Genomic DNA, 12,361 nt, shown 5'->3' on the forward strand with positions numbered 1-12,361 from the left:
CAAATCATTCCTTTTTAACCCCGGTTTATTTATCTTTGTTACAGTTTGTTTGTTTGTTTGTTTAGCTTGTGTGTGTGTGTGTGTGTGTGTGTCTGTTTGTGCACAGCATACCATCTCACAGTGGACCCAAAGAGGCTCCGAGACAGCTCTCCAGCTGACTCCTACCTGGGATCAAAGTCAGGTCACCCGGCTTGCCAGCAACCATCTTCCCCTGCCTGGCCATCGGAGCTCCCTCCCTGACATGTCTTTAATCCCAAAAGTAACTATCTTTCAACATAAATACAAACTAGGATACAGTGCGGCCAGGACAATAGAATGTAAAGGCTGATGGGATACTTAGTTGGTTGAAAATAAAGCTCTAAGAACTGTTTTTTCACAAAGAGATACTTTGAAGAACCAGGAAATGGGACCTGGAGAGACAACTCAGTTATTAAGAGCAGGGCAGCTCTTCCAGGGGACCTGGGTTAAGAAAACAAGGGCTCTGGAGGACATTGTGTGCAAGTCCCTTTCTTCCTGGTCCCCCTGCCCAGTGACATGACAGCTGCCAGCTGCCACAGGAATACCTAGAAAGAAATGTAACAACTGAGCAACGGCTGAGTTGTTAAGAGCACTGGCTGCTGGTGGTGGCGCACACCTGTAATCACAGCGCTGGGGAGGCAGAGGCAGGCGGATTTCTGAGTTCGAGGCCAGCCTGGTCTACAGAGTGAGTTCCAGGACAGCCAGGGCTACACAGAGAAATCCTGTCTCGAAAAAAACCAAAAAAACAAAACAAAACAAAAGTCTGTCTGTCTCTTCTATTTGGTCAAGAACAAAATTCCCACTAGTCTGCAGTTGGCCTGGGGTCATCATTGACTCCCGCACTCCTGAGAAGGAAAACAGATTCAGTTTGAGGCAAGGTTGGGTAACAGATTTGATGGTGCAGATGTTGTGTAGTCTGATCCTTGTGTGTATGAACTCGATTACTCCAGGGGAGGCATGCGTGGGAAGGTTGTGTCTTCTGGTACCCTGCAATGGATAAGTAAAGCAGAGATGCTGGATCACAAAGGTGTGGATTGTCAGCGAGGCCTCATTTTATGTGGTCAGTGGAACGCTTGCTTCCAGGCAGCGGTGTGGAGAGGGAATCTGTTATAAGTGCCAGCTTTGGGGACCTTGCTTCTGAGAGATTGAGGGAGATCAACCTGGAGTTCCTGACAAAGTCCTAAAGGGAAACACACAGAGATTAAGACTAGATAACCATGGGAAGGGGCCACACGCCTCACCAAGCCAGATCCTGATGCCAGAAAGGTTCAGGGAGGTTTTCACTGGCCCAACACCTGCCAGGCCTCTTCCTTTGCATAGGACAGATCCTATGGTTCTTTATCTTAAGTCATTCATTAATTATATATAGGTAATTGAATTTACTGCAGAGAGAGATAGCTGGAAGTGGGGCTGGGTAAAAAAAAAGTGGAGACACAAACTGGATCTGTGCTTCCTATCCCAGGCCTCAGGTCCTTTGCCATGAATCTGTCCAATTGTTTCACATCAAGAAGTTAGTCTTGGAGCTGGAGAGGTGGCTCAGGGGTCACAAGCACTGCGCTGGATAGTTTAGGTCAACTCAAAACAACCTAAAGTCATCTGAGAGGAGAGAACTTCAATTAAGAAAATACCTCCGAGCCGGGCGGTGGTGGTGCACGCCTTTAATCCCAGCACTCTTCGGAGGCAGAGGCAGGCGAATTTCTGAGTTCGAGGCCAGCCTGGTCTACAGAGTGAGCTCCAGGACAGCCAGGGCTATTATGAGAAACCCTGTCTCGAAAAACAAAAACAAACAAACAAACAAAAAACAAAGAAAAAGAAAATACCTCCGGCCTGGAGAGATGGCTCAGTGGTTAAGAACACTGACTGCTCCTCCAGAGGTCCTGAGTTCGTTCAATTCCCAGCAACTACATGGTGGCTCACAATCATCTGTAATGGGATCTGATGCCCTTTTCAGGTGTGTCTGAAGACAGCAACAGTGTACTCATATACATAAAATAAATAATTTAAAAAAAAAGAAAAAGAAAATATCTCCATAAGGCCAGGCTGTGGGCCAGTCTGTAGGGTATTTTCTTAATTGGTGATTGATGGGGGAGGGCCCAGCCCATACAGGGTGGTGGTGTCCCTAGAATGGTCCTGGATTTTACAAGAAAGCAGGCTGAGCAAGCTATGAGAGCAAACCAGTAAGCAGCACCCTCCACGGCCTCTGCATCAGCTCCGCCTCCAGATTCCTGCCCTGCTTGAGTTCCTGTCCTGACTTATTTTGATGATGAACAGTGATGTGGAAGGGTAAGCCAAATAAATATTTCCTCCCCAAGTCATTTTGACCATGGCATTTCATCATAGCAGTGGTGACCCTAATCATATGACTGCCAGCCCAGCAGGCTTTCCGTGATGTCACTTGACTTTGTTGAACAAATGTCACCATTTTTTTTTAATGTTCCAGAGCCTTCTCAGATGAGTTCTAATTTTCTGTTCTTTGGTTTGTTTTTGTTTGATTGTACCTAATTCTGAGACAGGGTATCATATGGCACAGGCTGGCCTAAAACTCTATATAGAAGAAGACCTGGAATTGGATCCTCCTGCTTCTACCTCCCAGGGGTGAGTCTCTGGGTCTAGTTTGTATGTGGTACTGGGGACCGAACTCAAGGCTTTGTGCCCTAGAGGCATAGGCACTACCCACTAAGCCACAAGCCTAGTTGGGGGGGGTGGTATTTTTGTTATGACTTTTTGTTTGTGTTTTTTTTAAAACCAAATATTTTTAATTTTTTTAATAAAGACTTTATGTACCATCACTGTGTACTCAGATACACCAGAAGAGGACGTCAGAACCCATTGCTGTGGTTGTGAACACCCATGTGGTTGCTGGGAATTGAACTCAGGACTTCTGGAAGAGCAGCAGTCAGTGCTCTTAACCGCTGAGCCATCCCTCCAGCCCTTGTTTGTGTTTTTGTTTGTTTGTTCTTGACAGGGCTTTATTTTATTTTTATTTTCAAGACAAGGTTTTTCTCTGTGCCCCAGACTGTCCTGAAACATGTTCTGTAGACCAAGTTGGCTTTGAACTCAGAGATCTGCCTCTGCCCCTCTGTCCCTCTGCCTCTGCCAGGTTCAAAGCCTTGAGCCACCAATGCCTGGCTCACGAGGATTAGAGAAGTCCTTTTTAATGATGTTTAAGTTTTGGTTTTTTTTTAGACACAAATTTTCTACTTTGTTACTAGCAAGAGTCATGTCCTTGGAAGTACAGATTTCTGAGTAAGGACTAGCTAATGCTGGAGAAGAAACAGCCAGGTTGGGTGGTGGTGGCGCACACCTGTAATCCCAGCACTCTGGGAGGCAGAGGCAGACAGATTTCTGAGTTCAAGGTCAGCTGGTCTACAGAGTGAGTTCCAGGACAGCCAGGGCTATACAGAGAAATCCTGTCTTGAAAAAACCAAACCCAAAAAACTAAAAAAAAGGCAAGGGCTGGAGAGATGATGGCTCAATGGTTAAGAGCACCGACTGCTCTTCTGAAGGTCCTGAGTTCAAATCCCAGCAACCACATGGTGGCTCACAACCATGCGTAATAAGATCTGACGTCCTCCTCTGGAGTATCTGAAGACAGCTCTGGTGTACTTACATATAATAATAAATAAATCTTAAAAAACAAAACAAGACAAAACAAAAGACCAGGCTGGCCTCGAACCCAGAAATCTACCTGCCTGTGGATTAAAGGCGTGCACCACTACTGCCCAGCTGAAATGTTAAATTTTAGGAATTTTTGTCTGTTTATACTTGGTGTGCCTTTGCCTCCCAAGTGTTGGGATTAAAGGCATGCACCACCACTGCCCAGCTGAAATGTTAAATTTTAGGAATTTTTGTCTGTTTATACATGGTGTGTGTATGTGTGTGTGTGTGTGTGTGTGTGTGTTAGGTCTACTTGGGTATCTGCTATACCTTATTTGCATGTGTTCTATGATGCTATTTCTGGAGGGATCAGAACAAATACCTACTCATTCCAGAGAAAGAACTGGTATCAGACCAAAGTAAGGATGTCCCCAAAGACAAACCTAGTAAACCAATGAGTTCTTTGGGGATTATTTACAGGGGCAGAAATGGCTCGGACAGCTACTTCAACAAAGGCCCATCTGTATGGCTGATGATTCACAAAAGCTAGAAACCTGGACGGTGCTGCCCAACTTGCTTCGCTCGCAGTTCCACAGTTTAGAGAGTCTCTTTCAGCTCAGCTGGTCTAGGAATGTTCTAGGCTGGCTGGCCTTGGCGTACTGCTCTCCAGCCCTTTCTGTGTATGCATTCAGGAAGGGAGGGGCCTACTGTTTTTTTTGGTCAGTTTCAGGAACTTCCTAAAGCCTTTGAGTTGTTTACATCCGAGCTGAGGTTCTTCCTTGGAAGTTGGAAAGTTCTACCTCTTTAGACCATTCTGTGACTTCAGAAGCTTTTCTCTAATATGGAAGTTTTGCTTTGTTTTGTTTTGTTTTGTTTTTGAGACAGAGTTTCTCTATGTAGCAGTGGCTCTCCTGGAACTCACTCTGTAGACCAGGCTGGCCTCAAACTCAGAAATCCACCTGCCTCTGCCTCCCAAGTGCTGGGATCAAAGGCATGTTGCCACCACCGCCCAGCAATATGGAATATTTCACCTCAGAGGAAAATGTTGTATAACAGTATGGTTCCTAGTTAGGCTATCAATAAGCAAGGGCTCTCACAATGAGAATGGTTAAGTTTGTGGTAGGAACGTCTGTATTTCAGCATTTGGGAGCTAGAGCAGGAAGATTAACCCATGGCCACCCTCAGCTACATTGTTTTCATCAACAAGTTATAAAAACTTGTTCCAAAAAGTCCAAAATTTTAATAACTAAAATAAGAAAAAAATAAATAAAGCTTTTATAATAAAATAAAATAAAAAAGGAGAACCAAACTAGGTGTGGCGCTATCTGCCTTTATTTCCAGCATTGTGAGGGAAAGGCAGGTATAACTCTGAGTTCCAGGCTAGCCTGGGCTACATAGGAGACTAACAACAACAAACAAACAAGTAAATAAGCCAGGTATTACTGGTGTATAGCCTTAATCCCATCCCAGCACTCTGGAGGCAGAGGCAGGTGAATCTCTGAGTTCAGGGCCAACCTGGTCTACTAAGCAAGTTCTAGGACAGCCTGGGCTACACAGAGAAACCCAGTCTCAAGATAGATAGATAGAAGATAGATAGATAGATAGATAGATAGATAGATAGATAGATAGGTAGATAATAAAGGAGAGCCTCCTCCTAAGGATGATACACTCAATGGTAATTGTAGAGAGCCTTATTGGGGTAACTTGCTACCGGGCAGGAACTTGACATTGACCAAGGACAAGGGCTTATAGGAATCTGACCTTAGGGCACTATAGGGAAGTAGGTTAAGGCAGGAAATTTAATCTTAGGGTGGAGTGAAAGGAGCAGGCCCCGGGCTGGATTCTGGGCTTGGACAAGGAAGTAGGCTCTGGGATTTTGGTTAATCCGGCAAGCCCTTGGAAACTGCTGTCACAGGACTTTGCTTATTGCCTTGACTATTTTGTGTTTACTGTCTTGCTTGTTCCTCATTGTAATACTATAGATCTTAATGCCTGCATGCAATTAAATTGGTATAAAAGTGGATTGGAAGCCTGGTGGCACACGCCTTTGATCCCAGCATTTGGGAGGCAGAGACAGGAGGATTTCTGAGTTCGAGGACAGCCTGGTTTACAGAGTGAGTTCCAGGACAGCCGGAGCTACACAGAGAAACCCTGTCTCAAAAAACCAAAAAAAAAAAAAAAAAAACAACAACAAAAAAAAGTGGATTGGAAATTATTAAACCTGCCTTCAGTCTCAGAATTGACCGGGGTCATGCTTGCAGTTTTGTCTAATTGTCTCTTTCTTTTAAATCTTCACTCCTGCACTGGAGAACCTGTTGACTGACTGAGCAGGCTTGGCCAGGTAATATAAAGCAGACAGAGTGGACATCCTACGCCCTTTAGTGAGGCAAAGGGATCAGGCACATGCAGACAAGGGTCTGAGAATAGACTCAGCACTATGCTAGCTGTCCCACGATCTCAAGGGTTTGCTTGGGAGAGAGAAGCCAATGAGTTTCCGCAGTCACCAGCTATACTGGTGGCGCCTTAACCTGCCTGAAACAGGTCGCCAAGAGGACGCCCCAGGGCGCTGGACACAGCCTTCTAGGACCTTTAGTTTTCACTTTCTTAGTTTTCGGGGTTTAATGAGACTCCTAGGGGCCCAGGACTTCAGTGAGAAAAGCCATTATTAAATGAAGACTGAATGGCTGAAGGCTAACTTCAATGTGGCACATTCCGGCTCACATGCCCTCTTTTGGAAATCGGAGATGGAGGGGCGCCAGTGGGCTGGACCCGGAAGCAGAGCATGCTGATGTTCAGCAGGGAGAAAGCCAAACCTGTCCACAGCATGACCACCGTGCAAGCTTGGAGACCTGAGTTTAATCCCCAGTGCTCACATAAAGAGCTGGGTGTGGTGGCAGGCACTTGCAATCTCAGTACCGGAGAGGCAGAGATAAAAGATCCTTAGGACTCACTGGCCAGCCCAGTTAGCAGAATCTGATAGCCCTGGCCTAACCAGGCAAACACCTGAGCAGAGGCTATCTACACCTCTGAGATGTGTAGATTCCCAGTCTCACTAGCATTACCAGGAGTACCCAGGCTGGCTTATTACTATGATTTGTGTATACATTCAATTTTCTCCTGATTTGACTCCTATGTAGTTCTATTTATAGAGTAAAAAGGCCAATGTAAATACTCTAGCTTCTTAACTTTTTTGTTGTTGTTGCTGTTGTTTGTTTTTGTTTTTTCAAGGCAGGGTTTCTCTGTATTGCCCTGGCTGTCCTGGAACTTACTCTGTAGACCAGGCTAGCCTCGAACTCAGAAATCTGTCTGCCTCTGCCTCCCAAGTGCTGGGATTAAAGGCGTGTGCCACCACTACCTGGCGCTACTTAACATTTTTATTTTCCAGGTATACACTGGCTTTCTGTTGTTTACCCCACACAGTACACATTTGAGCTTTTGAAGCAGTTACTGTCAAGGCACTTAGATGCCAAAACATAAGTAACAGAAGTTGCACTAAGAGACCTGTAATTTATGGTCACGTAGGAACGCGGACATCTTTATTTGGCGTTCCTTCCTGCATGCTATCCTATTATCAGTTGATTGTAGTTCTGGGAACTGAATCCAAGGCCTCATGCATATCCAGTAAGTGATCTACTACTGAAATATCTCCTCAGGCTTTTCACTGTAATCCAGTCTGAGTATTTAATACGCTTGCCTCCAATGGTCAGGTTGCTGGGATAATCATCAAAAGCACGCAGACCCAGCAGCCCTGAGATGTGTAATGCAATGGTTCTTGTTATTCTATTAAGCATCTGGCTTCCCAGGAAGGTAAGGTCACCCAGAAGCAAGGAAGAGCACCTAACTTAGTCTGCTATTTTCATTTAAATAGCAGTTGAGTTCTAAAAGGTGAGCCATTCAGGATTGGGGTTAGGTCAGTAGCTATGTATTGTAATGCTAAATTCTCTATGGGAAGGTCTGGGCACCTGAGTGAATTCTTAGGTACGACAGCTTTTGTCCTGCAAACCTTATTCTTTAGTTTAAAACTATTGGTTAAACATAAACAGTTACAGCCAATTACTGGAGGGATTAGAGGTAGGCTTTGAGTTGCCTGGTTGGGAGTAGAGAAGCTTGGTGGAAGAGGAGGAGGAGGGGGAGGAGAAAGAGGAGGAGGAAGGGGGGAGGAGGAGGGAGCACCTTAAGAGGAGATGAACCATCAGCACATGGCCAGGAGAAACAGGCCAGCAGGGGACACCCCTGGGGAGGTAGCCAAGCCAGCAGTTAGAAAAGTAGATAAAGGGTTAGCCCTCAGTAATTGTCAAAGTCAAATAAAATAACTGATGTCTGAATCATTTATTTGCAAGCTAGTTGGGGATAAGTTTAAATTGGTTGTTGCCTTAGTCAGGGTTTCTATTCCTGCACAAACATCATGACCAAAAAGCAAGATAGGGGGGAAAAGAGTTTATTCAGCTTACACTTTCCACATTGCTGTTGATCACCAAATGAAGTCAGAACTGGAACTCAAGCAGGTCAGGAAGCAGGAGCTGATGCAGAGGCCATAGAAGGATGTTTCTTATTGGCTTGCTTCCCCTGGCTTGCTCAGCCTGCCTTTCTCTCTCTCTCTTCCCCCCCCCCCCCCCCAGACAGGGTTTCTCTGTGTAGCCTTGGCTGTCCTGGAACTCACTCTGTAGACCAGGCTGGCCTCGAACTCAGAAATCCGCCTGCCTCTGCCTCCCAGACTGCTGGGATTACAGGTGTGCACCACCACCACCCGGCTCAAGCCTGCTCTCTTATAGAACCTGCGACTACCAGCCCAGGGATGGCACCACCCACAAGGGGTCCTCCCGGCTTGATCACTAATTGAGAAAATGCCCCACAGCTGGATCTCATGGAGGCATTTCCTCACCTGAAGCTCCTTTCTCTGTGATAACTCCAGCTTGTGTCAAGTTGACACACAAAACCAGCCAGTATTGTTGTACTAAACATAGGCTTTTTAAAATGTATTTTAGCTCCAGGATCAAACTTCAGCTGTCTCTGTTGAAGGGGACCTACCAACAGTACAGCTTCTGTTCTTTAGGGGATTAAACCCTCTGGTCTTATCTAAGTAATCAGATGGAGGTCATAAAGCTATGAGTGGTAATGAGCCAGGGATAGAAATAAGTAGGACCTGGGCTGGAGAGATGGCTCAGCAGTTAAGAGCACTGACTGCTCTTCTGAAGGTCCCAAGTTCAGATCCCAGCAACCACATGGTGATTCACAACCATTCATAACAAGATCTGACTCCCTCTTCTGGAGTGTCTGAAGACAGCTACAGTGTACTTACATATAATAAATAAATAAATCTTTAAAAAAAATACCTAGGACCACAGCCAGGCAATAACAACACCTATTTAAGATTAGCTAGGAAAGCCGGGCGGTGGTGGCGCATGCCTGTAATCCCAGCACTCTGGGGGGCAGAGGCAGGTGGATTTCTGTGTTCAAGGCCAGCCTGGTCTACAGAGTAAGTTCCAGGACAGCCAGGGCTATACAGAGAAACCCTGTCTTGAATGGACCCCTTAGTGAAATGGAAACGGACCCTTTATTGACACCGCAATGCAAGTTCAGTAAAGTTAAACAAGCTGAGTCTTCCCAGCTCAGCACCCTCAGGGATGAGGAGCAGAAAGAAGAGGCAGTGGGACAGGAGAGTACCCCTGGCTGAGCAGCTGCTAGCTGCGGGGAAGGGCTGCTCACCTGTGGGGTAGCAATCCCTATCTAGGAGGGTTAGCCAAAGCAGACTGGATCTAAGATGGCGACTGAATGGCGACCAGAGTCACGTAGACAACCTCTGTCTTCACCATCATATCATCTGAATACTGAATGGCACACTCCTTCAGTGTCCCGACAGCTGACAGTCAGAGAAACTGGAAGGACCAGGAAAAGAGGGCTGGGGGTTGTGGTAACAGGTAAAAGCTCTATTTTTACATGCCTGATGACCTAAGTTTGACCCCTGGAACCCATCCAAAAAGAAAGATGTAGTGGCCCAGTTCAGTAGTGGCCCTGTTCTTTAATTCTAGCACTGGGGTGTCAGAGGCAGGTGGATATCTGTGACTCTGAGGCCAGCTTGGTCTACAGAACTAGGACAGTCTGGGCCAGGACAGAGAAAAAACAAACACACAAAAAAAACCAAAATTCATCCCCCCCACTCCCCTCAACCCCACTACCCCCTCGCCCCTCTCCCTAAAAAAGAGAAGCCGGTGGTTGTGTGCAGCTGCCACCTCAGCACTGTGAAGGAGAGGGAGGAGGCAGAGATAGAACTGCCCAGAAGCTGCTGGTCCCCAGCCTGGAGGAGACACAGAGACAAGAGGGACCCGGCTCGACAAGGCGTGGAAGGCTAGAGCTCACAAGAGGGACAATTGTCCTTTTACCTCCATATGGGCAGCACGGTGGCCCACACAGCTTCAGTCACAGGAATGCACACAAAATGAAAACATAAATAAATAAACAAACCAGAAAAAGACGTGAAGAGAAGCCGATTCAGCTTCCAGCAGAAGTCATTTCCTAGGAATGTGCACCCCTTCCCAACTAACCCAGCCCCTCCCCCACTGCCCCCTTGTCTTTTTCTCTCTTCTTTACCGTTCATCTATCACCTTTCTGGCCCTCAAGGGTTGAGAAACTGGTTTGCAAGTAAGTTTATCACCTGCTTCTATTCTTGGCCAAGAATCAACGCTCCCTTCCTGCTCAACTGTCTAGGTCTTTATCGTCTCCACAGTTCTTAGTGGGTGGGTGGGGGGGATTGGGAAGAAGGACCCTGTTGACTAGACCTGGAAACAGAGCCAAGGTAACTGCTGCCATTGTGTGGCCATCAGACTCTGGCTTCCTGGACCCGCTGTGGGTGGGGACTCACCCAGTAAGTCTCCCTGGAGTTTCCTGGCATCCAGATTCAGAGCAGAGATAAGTCGCTGGATCCACCACTCCGCAACTTCTTGTCTGAACAACCCCTGAAGGTTCTTTGCCTCTCCGGAGAACAGATGGGGCCGTTTCAGCCTCATTTAAGTGGTTTTGGTATTTGTCTTGAGTATTTGTTACACGAAACAAATTATTTATCGAGGTGGTGGTGATGCCTTTAATCCCAGCACTTGGGAGGCAAAGCCAGGCAGATCTGTAAATTCAGGCCAGCCTGGTCTACAGAGGAAGTTCAAAAAATGTCTAACACAGGCAGAGGTGTGGAAGGGGAAGGCAGGGGTGGAGATGATCGAGATGCCTTGTATATAGGTGTGAAACTGCCAAAGAGTAAATAAACTATTTTAAATTAAAAAAAAATTTTTTTTTTCAAGACAGGGTTTCTCCATATAGCTCTGTCTGTCCTGGAACTCACTCTGTAGACCAGGCTAGTCTCAAACTCAGAAATCTGCCTGCCTCTGCCTCCCAAGGGCTGGGATTAAAGGTGTGCACCACCACTGCCCAGATCTAGAATCTTTTTTTTTTAAACTTATTTATTTATTTATTGTTATATGTAAGTACACTGTAGCTGTCTTCAGACACACCAGAAGAGGGCATCTGATTTCATTACGGATGGTTGTGAGCCACCATGTGGTTGCTGGGATTTGAACTCAGGACCTTCGGAAGAGCAGTTAGTGTTCTTACCCGCTGAGCCATTTCTCCAGCCCCAAATCTAGAATCTTTTGTAATTAATATGAGGGAAAAATTTGGAGATTCAAATTAGATAAGTTCTGTCTTTTTTTTTTTTTTGAGACAGGGTTTCTCTGTGTAGCCCTGGCTGTGCTGGAACTCACTCTGTAGACCAGGCTGGCCTCAAACTCAGAAATCCGCCTGTCTCTGCCTCCCAAGGGCTGGGATCGAAGGCGTGTGCCACCACCACCCAGCTAGATTAGAGAAATTCTAGACCAGTGGTTCTCAACCTGTGGATCAAGATAGGTGAATGATGTAAAGAGAGCTGAGTGGTCAATTCCTGTGGAGTCCAGGAGAGCAGGGGCCCAACAACAAGGCAGACGGCTGTAACTGAGTTCATGTGGTTTCAGATAGGAATTCAGATCCTACTGAGAATTGACTAGGAGCCCTTCACACTACACGGTGATAAAGAACACACACACACAAACACACACACAGGCTGTAGACCAGGCTGACCTCGAACTCAGAAATCTGCCTGCCTCTGCCTCCCGAGTGCATGAGGATAATTTCTCATGATATTTTGGCAGCTTCTAGACATTTAGTGGACTGGACTGCTGATAAAAAGATTGGGGTCTTCTTAAAGAGCTACATACATCTAAACAGGCCCATAATCCCTGTTTCCTATTAATCTTTCTTTCCCTGCACCTCTGGTAGTTGGGCTAGAAGGAAACTTGAAGCATTGAAGAATCCTTATCAAAGTAGGTTTTGAAAAATCTAAGCCTACAGACAGAGATAGAGAGACAGAGACAAAGAGAAAGACTAAGGAAACTTGTCAGATCCCACTTACAGCAGGCTCAAGAGTTTAGCACTTTTAATTAATTTGAATGACTAATTTGATAAGAGAACTCTAGGGTTCTCTGATCACAGGCCTGTATAGGGAAATATTTCCCACCATGTTCAGCCATTGGGTTCTCAGAGGCTACAATACCTACACGGGAACAAATATAGGTGAAGGACATGGGACATCAAGAACTCCCGTTCAGCCAGACGGCGGTGGCAGTGTAAGCCACTGCGGCTTTTAGTCCCAGCACTTGGAAGGCAGAGGCAGGCGGATTTCTGAGTTCGAGGCCAGCCTGGTCTACAGAGTTAGTTCCAGGACAGC

This window comes from Apodemus sylvaticus, chromosome 10 (genome assembly GCF_947179515.1).
Source record: "Apodemus sylvaticus chromosome 10, mApoSyl1.1, whole genome shotgun sequence".
Taxonomy (NCBI): Eukaryota; Metazoa; Chordata; class Mammalia; order Rodentia; family Muridae; genus Apodemus; species Apodemus sylvaticus.